This window comes from Paramisgurnus dabryanus, chromosome 13 (genome assembly GCF_030506205.2).
Source record: "Paramisgurnus dabryanus chromosome 13, PD_genome_1.1, whole genome shotgun sequence".
NCBI classification, from domain to species: Eukaryota; Metazoa; Chordata; class Actinopteri; order Cypriniformes; family Cobitidae; genus Paramisgurnus; species Paramisgurnus dabryanus.
The window spans coordinates 32603336-32615376 of record NC_133349.1 but is presented as its reverse complement, the minus strand read 5'-3'; the positions used below and the strand labels follow the sequence as shown (position 1 = coordinate 32615376).

The 12041-nt window shown below is 45.4% G+C and overlaps 9 non-coding genes across 9 annotated transcripts; 4 read left to right on the top strand and 5 right to left on the bottom strand.

Annotated features, from left to right (window-relative positions):
- Positions 1–8048: 8048 nt before the first annotated feature.
- Positions 8049–8121, top strand: trnar-acg (transfer RNA arginine (anticodon ACG)). Its single transcript has one exon. It is a non-coding gene; the product is annotated as a tRNA-Arg (tRNA).
- Positions 8122–8484: 363 nt separating this feature from the next.
- On the bottom strand, positions 8485–8558 carry trnam-cau (transfer RNA methionine (anticodon CAU)). The gene has a single exon. It is a non-coding gene; the product is annotated as a tRNA-Met (tRNA).
- An 857-nt stretch (positions 8559–9415) lies between these two features.
- trnar-acg (transfer RNA arginine (anticodon ACG)) lies at positions 9416–9488 on the top strand. The gene has a single exon. It is a non-coding gene; the product is annotated as a tRNA-Arg (tRNA).
- A 248-nt stretch (positions 9489–9736) lies between these two features.
- Positions 9737–9808, bottom strand: trnae-cuc (transfer RNA glutamic acid (anticodon CUC)). The gene has a single exon. It is a non-coding gene; the product is annotated as a tRNA-Glu (tRNA).
- A 92-nt stretch (positions 9809–9900) lies between these two features.
- trnam-cau (transfer RNA methionine (anticodon CAU)) lies at positions 9901–9974 on the bottom strand. The gene has a single exon. It is a non-coding gene; the product is annotated as a tRNA-Met (tRNA).
- A 1111-nt stretch (positions 9975–11085) lies between these two features.
- Positions 11086–11168, top strand: trnal-cag (transfer RNA leucine (anticodon CAG)). Its single transcript has one exon. It is a non-coding gene; the product is annotated as a tRNA-Leu (tRNA).
- Positions 11169–11296: 128 nt separating this feature from the next.
- On the top strand, positions 11297–11369 carry trnar-acg (transfer RNA arginine (anticodon ACG)). The gene has a single exon. It is a non-coding gene; the product is annotated as a tRNA-Arg (tRNA).
- Positions 11370–11617: 248 nt separating this feature from the next.
- Positions 11618–11689, bottom strand: trnae-cuc (transfer RNA glutamic acid (anticodon CUC)). Its single transcript has one exon. It is a non-coding gene; the product is annotated as a tRNA-Glu (tRNA).
- Positions 11690–11781: 92 nt separating this feature from the next.
- On the bottom strand, positions 11782–11855 carry trnam-cau (transfer RNA methionine (anticodon CAU)). Its single transcript has one exon. It is a non-coding gene; the product is annotated as a tRNA-Met (tRNA).
- Between the last annotated feature and the right edge of the window lie 186 nt (positions 11856–12041).

Below are 12041 nucleotides of genomic sequence, written 5' to 3'. Positions count from 1 at the left end.
GTAACTTTTAATAGAGAAAACAATGAAGTGTTTGGTGGCTTCTAAATTCATCCCTGTTTGGATCCTAAGGAATGAATGGGGCTAGACACATGCACATCCTAACACATGCACGACACGCTGTACAAAGATTAAGTTTACACATTGAAAAAAGATAGGTATGTATTAATTTCTCTAAGTTGAGGTAAGAACATGGTAAAATATTGAAAAACGCTGGAGTTTTTCTTAACATGTTAACTGTGAACACAGGCATGAACGAGTTTTATGCTGAAGTTATTTGTTTTACGATTTACTTAAAAGTTTCAAGCAGCCTTTTAGAATAGAAACAGTTTGTCATGAAGTGTTTTATAAGTGATTTACACTGAGCTCAGGTTTTAAACATGGGTTTTGGAATTTTGTCCACGAGCTGTTTTTTTAACTAAAGTAATGAGTTCGATTAATTTAGGTGACACATGACGTTTATGTCACAAGTTTTAATTATAAATGTGTTTTTGCTAAATGTGTTTTTTACTAAAGATTTAGCAGTCAAAGCACTTAATGATGTTCCTTTGTCATGAATTGAACATTTGTTGAACGTTTTAATAATAAAGCCTGAACCATTTTCAGTATGGAGCTCCAAATTTGTTAAAAGTAGGTTCTCTTGATAAACAGCTTCAAAAAAATGCACTTGTGATTTTGAAAATGGTGTTAAAGGGCACATATGCAAAATCCACTTTTACAAGGTGTTTGGACATAATTGTGTATTGGCAGTGTCTGAACAGAACCACCCTATAATAAAAAACCTCCTCTTTTAATCCCCATTAAACCAAAGCAGTCTCAATAGACGTGCTGCTTTGATTCTCTTGTTAGTGTGACAAGCTTTGCCTACAGCCACCGACTGACTGGTTAATTTTCCCAAAAAGTTTTTCTAAATATGTTTTTAGCACATTGTAACCCTAATGCAGCTAAAGATACTATTGTCTCAGACTGTATTCACAGGAATCAGATCTATTTTTAAATGAATGCTTTCACTTTCTGTTGGTAATGGAGTGAGGAGCTGTAGCTCATTTGCTTTTAAAGGTACAGACGAAAACTGCACTTTTTTTGCTCCTGCCCATATAAGGGCATTTTGGACATGTTATAAATTATCTGTGGAGTATTTTGAGCTGAAATTTCAGACACATACTAGGCACACCTGAGACTCCACATTTTGTAATAATAGGCATAATATTGGCCCATTAGGTTAAGCTGATCCACATGGGTAAATTGCTACCCGTATTTGTGGATTCTGGTCCCAAAACGCCTGTAAACCACTGCCCATCTGTGTTCTCCCGGGCCCCAGAATGCCTGCAAACCGCTGCCCGTGTGTGTTCATTCGAGCCCCAGAATGCCTATAAACCGTTGCCCGTGTGTGTTCTCCCGGACCCCAGAATGCCTGTAAACCGTTGCCCATGTGTTTTAATTCAGTCCCCAGAACGCCTGTAAACCGTTACCCGTGTATATTCTCCTGGGCCTCAGAACACCTGTAAACCGTAACCCGTGTGTGTTAATTCAGTCCCCAGAACGCCTGTAAATCGCTGCCCATGTGTGTTCTCCCGGGCCCCAGAATGCCTGTAAACCGTTGCCCGTGTGTGTTCATTCGGGCCCCAGAATGCCTGTAAACCGTTGCCCGCGTGTGTTCTCCCGGGCTCCAGAATGCCTGTAAACCGTTGCCTGTGTGTGTTCATTCGGGCCCCAGAATGCCTGTAAACCGTTGCCCGTGTGTGTTCATTCGGGCCCCAGAATGCCTGTGAACCGTTGCCCGTGTGTGTTCTCCCGGGCTCCAGAATGCCTGTAAACCGTTGCCTGTGTGTGTTCATTCGGGCCCCAGAATGCCTGTAAACCGTTGCCCGTGTGTGTTCATTCGGGCCCCAGAATGCCTGTGAACCGTTGCCCGTGTGTGTTCTCCCGGGCTCCAGAATGCCTGTAAACCGTTGCCTGTGTGTGTTCATTCGGGCCCCAGAATGCCTGTAAACCGTTGCCCGTGTGTGTTCATTCGGGCCCCAGAATGCCTGTGAACCGTTGCCCGTGTGTGTTCTCCCGGGCTCCAGAATGCCTGTAAACCGTTGCCTGTGTGTGTTCATTCGGGCCCCAGAATGCCTGTGAACCGTTGCCCGTGTGTGTTCTCCCAGGCCCCAGAACGCCTGTAAACCGTTGCCCGTGTGTGTTCTCCCGGGCCCCAGAATGCCTGTAAACCGCTGCCCGTGTGTTCATTCGGGCCCCAGAATGCCTGTAAACCGCTGCCCGTGTGTGTTCATTCGGGCCCCAGAATGCCTGTAAACCGTTGCCCGTGTGTGTTCTCCCGGGCCCCAGAATGCCTGTAAACCGCTGCCCGTGTGTGTTCATTCGGGCCCCAGAATGCCTGTAAACCGTTGCCCGTGTGTGTTCTCCCGGGCCCCAGAATGCCTGTAAACCGCTGCCCGTGTGTGTTCATTCGGGCCCCAGAATGCCTGTAAACCGCTGCCCGTGTGTGTTCTCCCGGGCCCCAGAATGCCTGTAAACCGCTGCCCGTGTGTGTTCATTCGGGCCCCAGAATGCCTGTAAACCGTTGCCCGTGTGTGTTCTCCCGGGCCCCAGAATGCCTGTAAACCACTGCCCGTGTGTGTTCTCCCGGGCCCCAGAATGCCTGTAAACCGTTGCCCGTGTGTGTTCATTCAGGCCCCAGAATGCCTGTAAATCGTTGCCCGTGTGTGTTCATTCGGGCCCCAGAATGCCTGTAAACCGTTGCCCGTGTGTGTTCATTCGGGCCCCAGAATGCCTGTGAATCGTTGCCCGTGTGTGTTCTCCCGGGCTCCAGAATGCCTGTAAACCGTTGCCTGTGTGTGTTCATTCGGGCCCCAGAATGCCTGTAAACCGTTGCCCGTGTGTGTTCATTCGGGCCCCAGAATGCCTGTGAACCGTTGCCCTTGTGTGTTCTCCCGGGCTCCAGAATGCCTGTAAACCGTTGCCTGTGTGTGTTCATTCGGGCCCCAGAATGCCTGTAAACCGTTGCCCGTGTGTGTTCTCCCGGGCCCCAGAATGCCTGTAAACCGCTGCCCGTGTGTGTTCATTCGGGCCCCAGAATGCCTGTAAACCGTTGCCCGTGTGTGTTCTCCCGGGCCCCAGAATGCCTGTAAACCGTTGCCCGTGTGTGTTCATTCGGGCCCCAGAATGCCTGTAAACCGTTGCCCGTGTGTGTTCATTCAGGCCCCAGAATGCCTGTAAACTGTTGCCCGTGTGTGTTCATTCGGGCCCCAGAATGCCTGTAAACTGTTGCCCGTGTGTGTTCTCCCGGGCCCCAGAATGCCTGTAAACCGTTGCCCGTGTGTGTTTATTCGGGCCCCAAAACACCTGTAAACCGGTTGTGTGTATTTTTGGTCCTCAGATTTACCTTAAACCTGAAGTGTCCCCACAAGTGATCTCTGTGTCAGGTTTGAAACTTTTATAGTGAAATACTTGTATTTTGAAGTGATATTCTTAAAAAGATATATTTTTTATTACTCAAAATATTTTTTTTAGTTCTTTAGGACCATGAGAAAGGGTGGTCCTCACAATGTAGCATATGGACAGGTGGCCCCCACAATGCAGAAAAACAAGTATGTGTGTGTGTGTGTGTGTGTGTGTGTGTGTGTATGTGTGTGTGTGTGTGTGTGTGTGTGTGTGTGTGTGTGTGTGTGTGTGTTTTCTTTCCTAACAGATGGTTTTTAATAATGATTAAAGTGTTTGCTTAGAAGTAGTATTGCAGTAAAAGATTTAATATGTGTTTATCTATCTAAAGAAGTTAATGTGTGCCTTATTCATATAACCAATTTTACAAATAATGAAATGATGTCATGATATTGAAATATGTTTTACATAATAATCACTTTCATCTTACAGCTTATGTTTTTTATAAATGAATGTTTTATTAATGATTTGTTTTTAAGAAAGCATTATAACATGCTATTCAAAGTGGAGGAGTACTGGAGAGGAACTGCAGGGCTCCCAGGGATGAGAGGAGAACAGTTTGTTTTTCTTTGTCTATGTGTGTCCATCTTTGCCTACAGGCTAAAATTGGGTGTGGTGATGGAGTCAGATGGACGAGGGGAACGGCCTTTGTGGGTGGAGATTTTCTGAAGAAAGATCGACGTCACATATTTTATAAATAAGCATGTTACTTCCTGAGCTGGTTGTTCGCTACTTGAGAGGACCCAGCGCTGTTAAACTTTTTCAATCTGATCAATAAATATTTGAACTTTGAAAGATATTTGTATCTTTTGCCTTTCCTCTAAATTATGAACACGCAATGGACGCCTTAGCCTCTTATGGAACGGCTGAAAATCCACAAGGGGGCGCATTTGTTCCTCAGACGTTGCACAATAAACATGACATCCGAATATATTCATTATAAATCGTGAATGAAAAGTGAGATTCGAACGAATGTCTGTTAGTGAACTTATTGTATACACTATTTATATCGTAATTCGGTCAGAAACGTCAAGATTGTGAGATGAACAAATCGTTTTGCATTAAAAGGCTTGGATATTCCATTTCCTTGGACTTTTGGGGATTTATGAACAATTTGTTTTGGACAATTTTACCGAAGCGGATAAAGGAAAGATTTTGAAGGTAAGTAAATATCCTAAATCGGCGCCGCCCGGTTCAGGTAACTAACAACTAGATTACAGCTTTATGACTGCTAAAAATCATATTATGCTTTCTGTGTGCGCTTATTGGAATCCCGAAAGTCTAAGCTTTACAACGATGTGCCGCATGACCGTATATTTTGAAGATTTAATGCTTCAAAGTTACAATGACGTAATGCAGCCTCACGTGCAAGGGAGGGGGTGTGCCGTGTACGGCACAGTGTTCCTTATCAGGTTAAAGTCCAACAGCTTCAACATGAAACACTTTTAAATCTAGATTAAAAACACATCTGTTTAACTCTGCATTTACTGAATGAGCACTGTGCTGCTTCACACTGACTGCACTTTTAACTCAAGTCACTTTTACTCCTGTTTTATTCTTTTTAACATTTTAAACTGTTTTTATTAAAATCACATTTATTTTCTTTAATTGATTTTAAATTCTCATGTATCTTTGTTTTTATTGTGATTTTATCGTGTGTTAAAATGCGTGCATTTTTTTTCTCTTTTATATATTGTTTTCTCATTTCTATGTTAAGCACTTTGAATGACCTCTGTGTATGAAATGTGCTATACAAATAAATTTGCCTTGCCTTGCCTACACTTTCATGGCTCACTTTAAACCAAAGAATAACAGTTACTTTAAGCACCATGATCTATAACACATTGACAATGAAAATGCCTATTTCTCTGTTTAATCAAAAACTGTAACGCTGTTCATAATCATAACACCAAAAAAGCAAATAATGGTCATATAGTGACCCCCCCACCCAAAAACTAATTTTTTGAAGAAAACTGTCCTGTATAGAGCTATTCTCATCTGGAATACCATTCCCATTGAAGTTTGTCACCTAAGCTGTCATTTAAACACATACGGTGTTATGTGTTGATGTAGGTTTTTATATGTCTTGATTAATGTAATCATAAATCATATCTTATTAATTGTCTAGTCCTGTTTTAAATTGAAACTAGATTTTAGGTATGAGTATGTGTATGTATGTATGTATATATGTGTAATGTTTATATGTGTATATTTATCAACTGGGATTATTGAAATGTTGGGATCCATATAAATAAACAAATAAAAACAACCCAGCATTAGGTAACTTTTAACTCAGCGGTATGTTCTATACAATATTTACACAGCGATGGGTTAAAAAAGCCCTGCCTTTTTTAGAGGGCAGGAACGATAGGGCATATAGGTTGCAAAGCAAGGGAACAATCATACCTTGACACAAGATATTTAAGCTGACCAATCAGCAGACGCCACAGTGTGTGTCAGTTGGCAGGCAAATGTGAAAACATCTCAGCCTTTACTTTCTATACTTTACCAAATTTCCAATCAATACAGACTTTGATACTTAAATGTATAGTTAGCATTGCAAGTCCTGTAAAAAATGTAATTAATCTACCTGTGACAAACTTGGCGAAATCCTTGATGGAGTACGCTGGGGTGGAGGCTGAGGGTGGACCTGAGGTTGAGGCTGGACCTGAGGTTTATGCTGGACCTGAAGTTGATGCTGGACCTGAAGTTGATGCTGGACCTGAGGTTGAGGCTGGACCTGCACCTGAGGTTGATGCTGGACCTGAGGTTGAGGCTGGACCTGGGGTTGATGCTGACTCTCCTCCTGTGGTGATTCAATAGCAGCAGCAGACTGTTGTTGCATGACCCTTGGTGTCTGTCCAGTAGACATAGGTGGCTGATAAAGACAACCAAAAATTACATACAATCATATTTGAAAGAAAAACATTGTTCTTTTTTACTTGCAACATATTGAAATGTATTTTACCTTTTGAGTGTGAAAACCACATGTGCACTTTAGGACACCTACAAACAATGTTGTCTGGCCACGAGAGTGCATCGGGCATTTTTCAATCTATAAACATTGTGGCAAATTCAATACACAGTACATGCATTTGTAATTTAAGAATAAAACTAAGGGAGTGACTTTTAAGGGAGTTATTCCCTTAAAAGATCATGTAAAGGAAAAACACAAGTCACACCTTGACTGAAACCCCCAACCATCCCTACCCCCCACTTTCTCAAATCTTTGTTTCAGGTAGCTTTTCTTTTACAGTAAAACTGTAGTCAGTAGTACATTAAATCATAAATAAATAAATAAATAAATAAATGCATATAAACAATTACACCATGTAAATCTCAAGTCACGTTACAATGTTGTAATGAATGAGACTAATGAATGAGATTACTAATCTCTTGCTTTATTATGTAAATACAGTAAACAAACAGTTCTACTTTTACTGTTTAATTATGCATGTCAACAAACACTAATGTACTTTCATTAGTTACTATAATGGAAATACAGTAAATGGACAGTTCTAATGTAAATGCTTAATTATGCAAGTCAACAAACACTTAGGTTCGTTAATTGTTTTCTTACACAAAAATAACAAAAAACACACACTTACCCTTTGATAAAGCTCGTGCCACTTTTTTTGCCTAGGAGCTGGTCTATTATCTTCTTCTGAAGGCCAAACACCTGTACTGGCAAACTTTCTTAGACGTGAAATCCATTCAGCGTCCGACATGCCTTTGTGCGATTTTTTTGCAGACATTTTCTTTTCCTAAACAGTTGTTAAAAACTATACTAATTAAAAATTAAACTCTAATTATCTCTCAGATTTAATTATGCTATTAAGTTATGCATTCTTACCGGTTATAGTCCGTAATAAAAGATACAAAATTTGTCCTCCGTTTAAAAATGTTGATGTCCGTGGCAATGATGCTCGTCGTAGGGCATGAACCTTCTACTGAACTTTTTTGACCCCTGACACTCCCAGTTAGGTCATCTTATCCCTCTCGTCAAAGACCGTAAACTTTCGGCCAATTTCGGCAACTTTATTGACATTTTTAGCCGACTCCCCCTACTGGCGAAGAGCGGCAACTCAAAAAAAAAAAATAGAAGAGCAGTAACACGTCATCGAGCATAACTCTTACTCCACCTACAGGTGAGGAGGGGAATCGTACCCGAAGACTTTCTCTTTCACTCTGATTGGTCAAATGTTGAAAATGTTGAAACTTCCGCTCTGTGATTGGCTGCAAATGTTGAAGCGCTTTGACTCGATTGGCTCTAAATATTGAAGTGCTTCGATTTGATTGGCTGTGCTTCAACATTTTTCAACATTATGTTGGACTATCCTTCGGCAGCTGGCGCCGAGGTCGCAGTCTCCTCTGGAGGCGTGGGTTCGAATCCCACTTCTGACATTCTATTGCCCTTGTTGGAGCCCCCCGTGCTGTGTATTGTGGTTTCTTTCGAGGGAGCGTACTTTTCAAAGAAGGCAAGAGACAGGCACGCGGGGGACCACCCGGTTTCCCATTTTGGTAGAGATGAGGTTTAGCAGCTGTGCATGCCGGCCTCCAGAATCCAGCTGTCTTCTGCAAGCATGACTGCCCATGACCCTGGCGTTGGGCCAGTGGCGCAATGGATAACGCGTCTGACTACGGATCAGAAGATTCTAGGTTCGACTCCTGGCTGGCTCGATGGTGCTTTTACTCCTTCCTCCCACACGTTGGGTGTCTGCTCTGATTGCTCAGATGGGGGAGCGCAGGACTGCAGGCAGGCAAATTAGCCCGGAGGCAGTGGAACTTTGCCTCTTGGAGGTGCTGCGAACCTTGCCTTCGAAGCCAGCTTTGCGCATAACCCGGCCGGTGAAAAAGGCAAGCGCACGTCAAAAGAGCGTTCCCTGACCGGGAATCGAACCCGGGCCGCAGCGGTGAGAGCGCCGAATCCTAGCCACTAGACCACCAGGGAGGGCACGCTGACTCTCAGACCGTGGATGCCTGGCACACTGTGCGGATGGGAAATGGGTCTTAAGTCTCAAAGTAGGCGACAAAAAGTCACCCTGCCCCGTGTGAGGCTCAAACTCACGACCTTCAGATTATGAGACTGACGCGCTGCCTAACTGCGCCAACGAGGCACGCCCAAACCGATGGTGCCTGGGTGGCCCCTTGCGTCTGGTTGCGTGGCATTTTGTGCGCCACCAGCGAGGAAACTCCTGCGAGGAGAGCACGACTGGGCTTCTTGCACTCTGGCTACCCACACTGAGGACCTTCTCATTCTTAATTGGTTACAAATACAGAAATAACTTCAATGAGACACAGAGGGGCTATGTCATGCCCAGGGTTCCTATCGTCTTTTAAATGGTGTCGAGAATGGCACGCCTGCCGTTGCTGGACGATCTTGGCGCACGTGCTCTCAGTCTAGATAAAACCCATGATAAATAAACACTTACATTAGACACATTTGACACAGCTGACAGATTAATGGAATAACGTTACATATCCACAATGCAAAGTCCCAGTTACTCAGTGATCACGTGTTTGGCTCGTCTTTAGCCACATTATCAAAGGGAAAACTTTAATTGTGCTACAGTTGAAAGACTGTCCAATGTAAGCTGGTGACGTGTTCCACGTATTAGAATCTGTTAAAGAACAAGCTCTGCTGCCATTGCCTGTGGCAGTAAACTGTACTTCGCACTCACCTCTTGAAGAATCCCTTGTTTGCCTTGTGTGCTCGAGACACAATACCACCGGTTCTTTTAAGGATGTCACCGCCGTATGGTTAAGAGTTGTCTACATTAGAAGGCAACTGTGAACCATAAAGCGGCAGTGAAACGTACAGAGATGGCGCTTTTTCGTTATATTGCAATGATGGCATCCATCCGCATTTGAGCAAGTATTTTCATTGCGGGTTCATGTAGAACGGGAATGGCTATTCCTTTTTGTGACCCAGTTCTAATACAGTATGAGAAAGGGGGAACGGATCGTTGGCGTTGGGCCAGTGGCGCAATGGATAACGCGTCTGACTACGGATCAGAAGATTCTAGGTTCGACTCCTGGCTGGCTCGATGGTGCTTTTACTCCTTCCTCCCACACGTTGGGTGTGCCTGCTGTCCTGCGTCAACATGCCTCAGTAGAGCAGAGGACGCACGCCAGGCTCTGATTGCTCAGATGGCGGAGCGCAGGACTGCAGGCAGACAAATTAGCCCGGAGGCAGTGGAGCTTTGCCTCTTGGAGGTGCTGCGAACCTTGCCTTCGAAGCCAGCTTTGCGCATAACCCGTCAAGTAAAAAAGGCAAGCGCACGTCAAAAGAGCATTCCCTGACCGGGAATCGAACCCGGGCCGCGGCGGTGAGAGCGCCGAATCCTAGCCACTAGACCACCAGGGAGGGCACGCTGACTCTCAGACCGTGGATGCCCGGCACACTGTGCGGATGGGAAATGGGTCTTAAGTCTCAAAGTAGGCGACAAAAAGTCACCCTGCCCCATGTGAGGCTCGAACTCACGACCTTCAGATTATGAGACTGACGCGCTGCCTAACTGCGCCAACGAGGCACGCCCAGACCGATGGTGCCTGGGTGGCCCCTTGCGTCTGGTTGCGTGGCATTTTGTGCGCCACCAGCGAGGAAACTCCTGCGAGGAGAGCACGACTGGGCTTCTTGCACTCTGGCTACCCACACTGAGGACCTTCTCATTCTTAATTGGTTACAAATACAGAAATAACTTCAATGAGACACAGAGGGGCTATGTCATGCCCAGGGTTCCTATCGTCTTTTAAATGGTGTCGAGAATGGCACGCCTGCCGTTGCTGGACGATCTTGGCGCACGTGCTCTCAGTCTAGATAAAACCCATGATAAATAAACACTTACATTAGACACATTTGACACAGCTGACAGATTAATGGAATAACGTTACATATCCACAATGCAAAGTCCCAGTTACTCAGTGATCACGTGTTTGGCTCGTCTTTAGCCACATTATCAAAGGGAAAACTTTAATTGTGCTACAGTTGAAAGACTGTCCAATGTAAGCTGGTGACGTGTTCCACGTATTAGAATCTGTTAAAGAACAAGCTCTGCTGCCATTGCCTGTGGCAGTAAACTGTACTTCGCACTCACCTCTTGAAGAATCCCTTGTTTGCCTTGTGTGCTCGAGACACAATACCACCGGTTCTTTTAAGGATGTCACCGCCGTATGGTTAAGAGTTGTCTACATTAGAAGGCAACTGTGAACCATAAAGCGGCAGTGAAACGTACAGAGATGGCGCTTTTTCGTTATATTGCAATGATGGCATCCATCCGCATTTGAGCAAGTATTTTCATTGCGGGTTCATGTAGAACGGGAATGGCTATTCCTTTTTGTGACCCAGTTCTAATACAGTATGAGAAAGGGGGAACGGATAGTTGTATGCAAAACCACTTTGACAGGCATCCGTTACAGGGCAAATGGAGACGGGCTGTGTGCTTTTGGCAAATGAAAGGATTCGGGCACATTGTTCCTCATTTTGAGAAATCCACATTCATCACCATTTCAAGGCGGTTGTGAAGAAATAAATAAGAATTAAAGATGAGCTACATGAAGGAAATAAAACCGTGAGTCGTTCCAAAAGTTATACCGACACATTCGCCGAGGAGCAAAAACGACTCGCTCGTGACCCCTGCGGTCGTCAGGATGGCCGAGCGGTCTAAGGCGCTGCGTTCAGGTCGCAGTCTCCTCTGGAGGCGTGGGTTCGAATCCCACTTCTGACATTCTATTGCCCTTGTTGGAGCCCCACCCGGTTTCCCATTTTGGTAGAGATGAGGTCTGGCAGCTGTGCATGCCGGCCTCCAGAATCCAGCTGTCTTCTGCAAGCATGACTGCCCAAGGCCCTGGCGTTGGGCCAGTGGCGCAATGGATAACGCGTCTGACTACGGATCAGAAGATTCTTGGTTCGACTCCTGGCTGGCTCGATGGTGCTTTTACTCCTTCCTCCCACACGTTGGGTGTGCCTGCTGTCCTGCGTCAACATGCCTCAGTAGAGCAGAGGACGCACGCCAGGCTCTGATTGCTCAGATGGCGGAGCGCAGGACTGCAGGCAGACAAATTAGCCCGGAGGCAGTGGAGCTTTGCCTCTTGGAGGTGCTGCGAACCTTGCCTTCGAAGCCAGCTTTGCGCATAACCCGGCTAGTGAAAAAGGCATGCGCACGTCAAAAGAGCATTCCCTGACCGGGAATCGAACCCGGGCCGCGGCGGTGAGAGCGCCGAATCCTAGCCACTAGACCACCAGGGAGGGCACGCTGACTCTCAGACCGTGGATGCCCGGCACACTGTGCGGATGGGAAATGGGTCTTAAGTCTCAAAGTAGGCGACAAAAAGTCACCCTGCCCCGTGTGAGGCTCGAACTCACGACCTTCAGATTATGAGACTGACGCGCTGCCTAACTGCGCCAACGAGGCACGCCCAGACCGATGGTGCCTGGGTGGCCCCTTGCGTCTGGTTGCGTGGCATTTTGTGCGCCACCAGCGAGGAAACTCCTGCGAGGAGAGCACGACTGGGCTTCTTGCACTCTGGCTACCCACACTGAGGACCTTCTCATTCTTAATTGGTTACAAATACAGAAATAACTTCAATGAGACACAGAG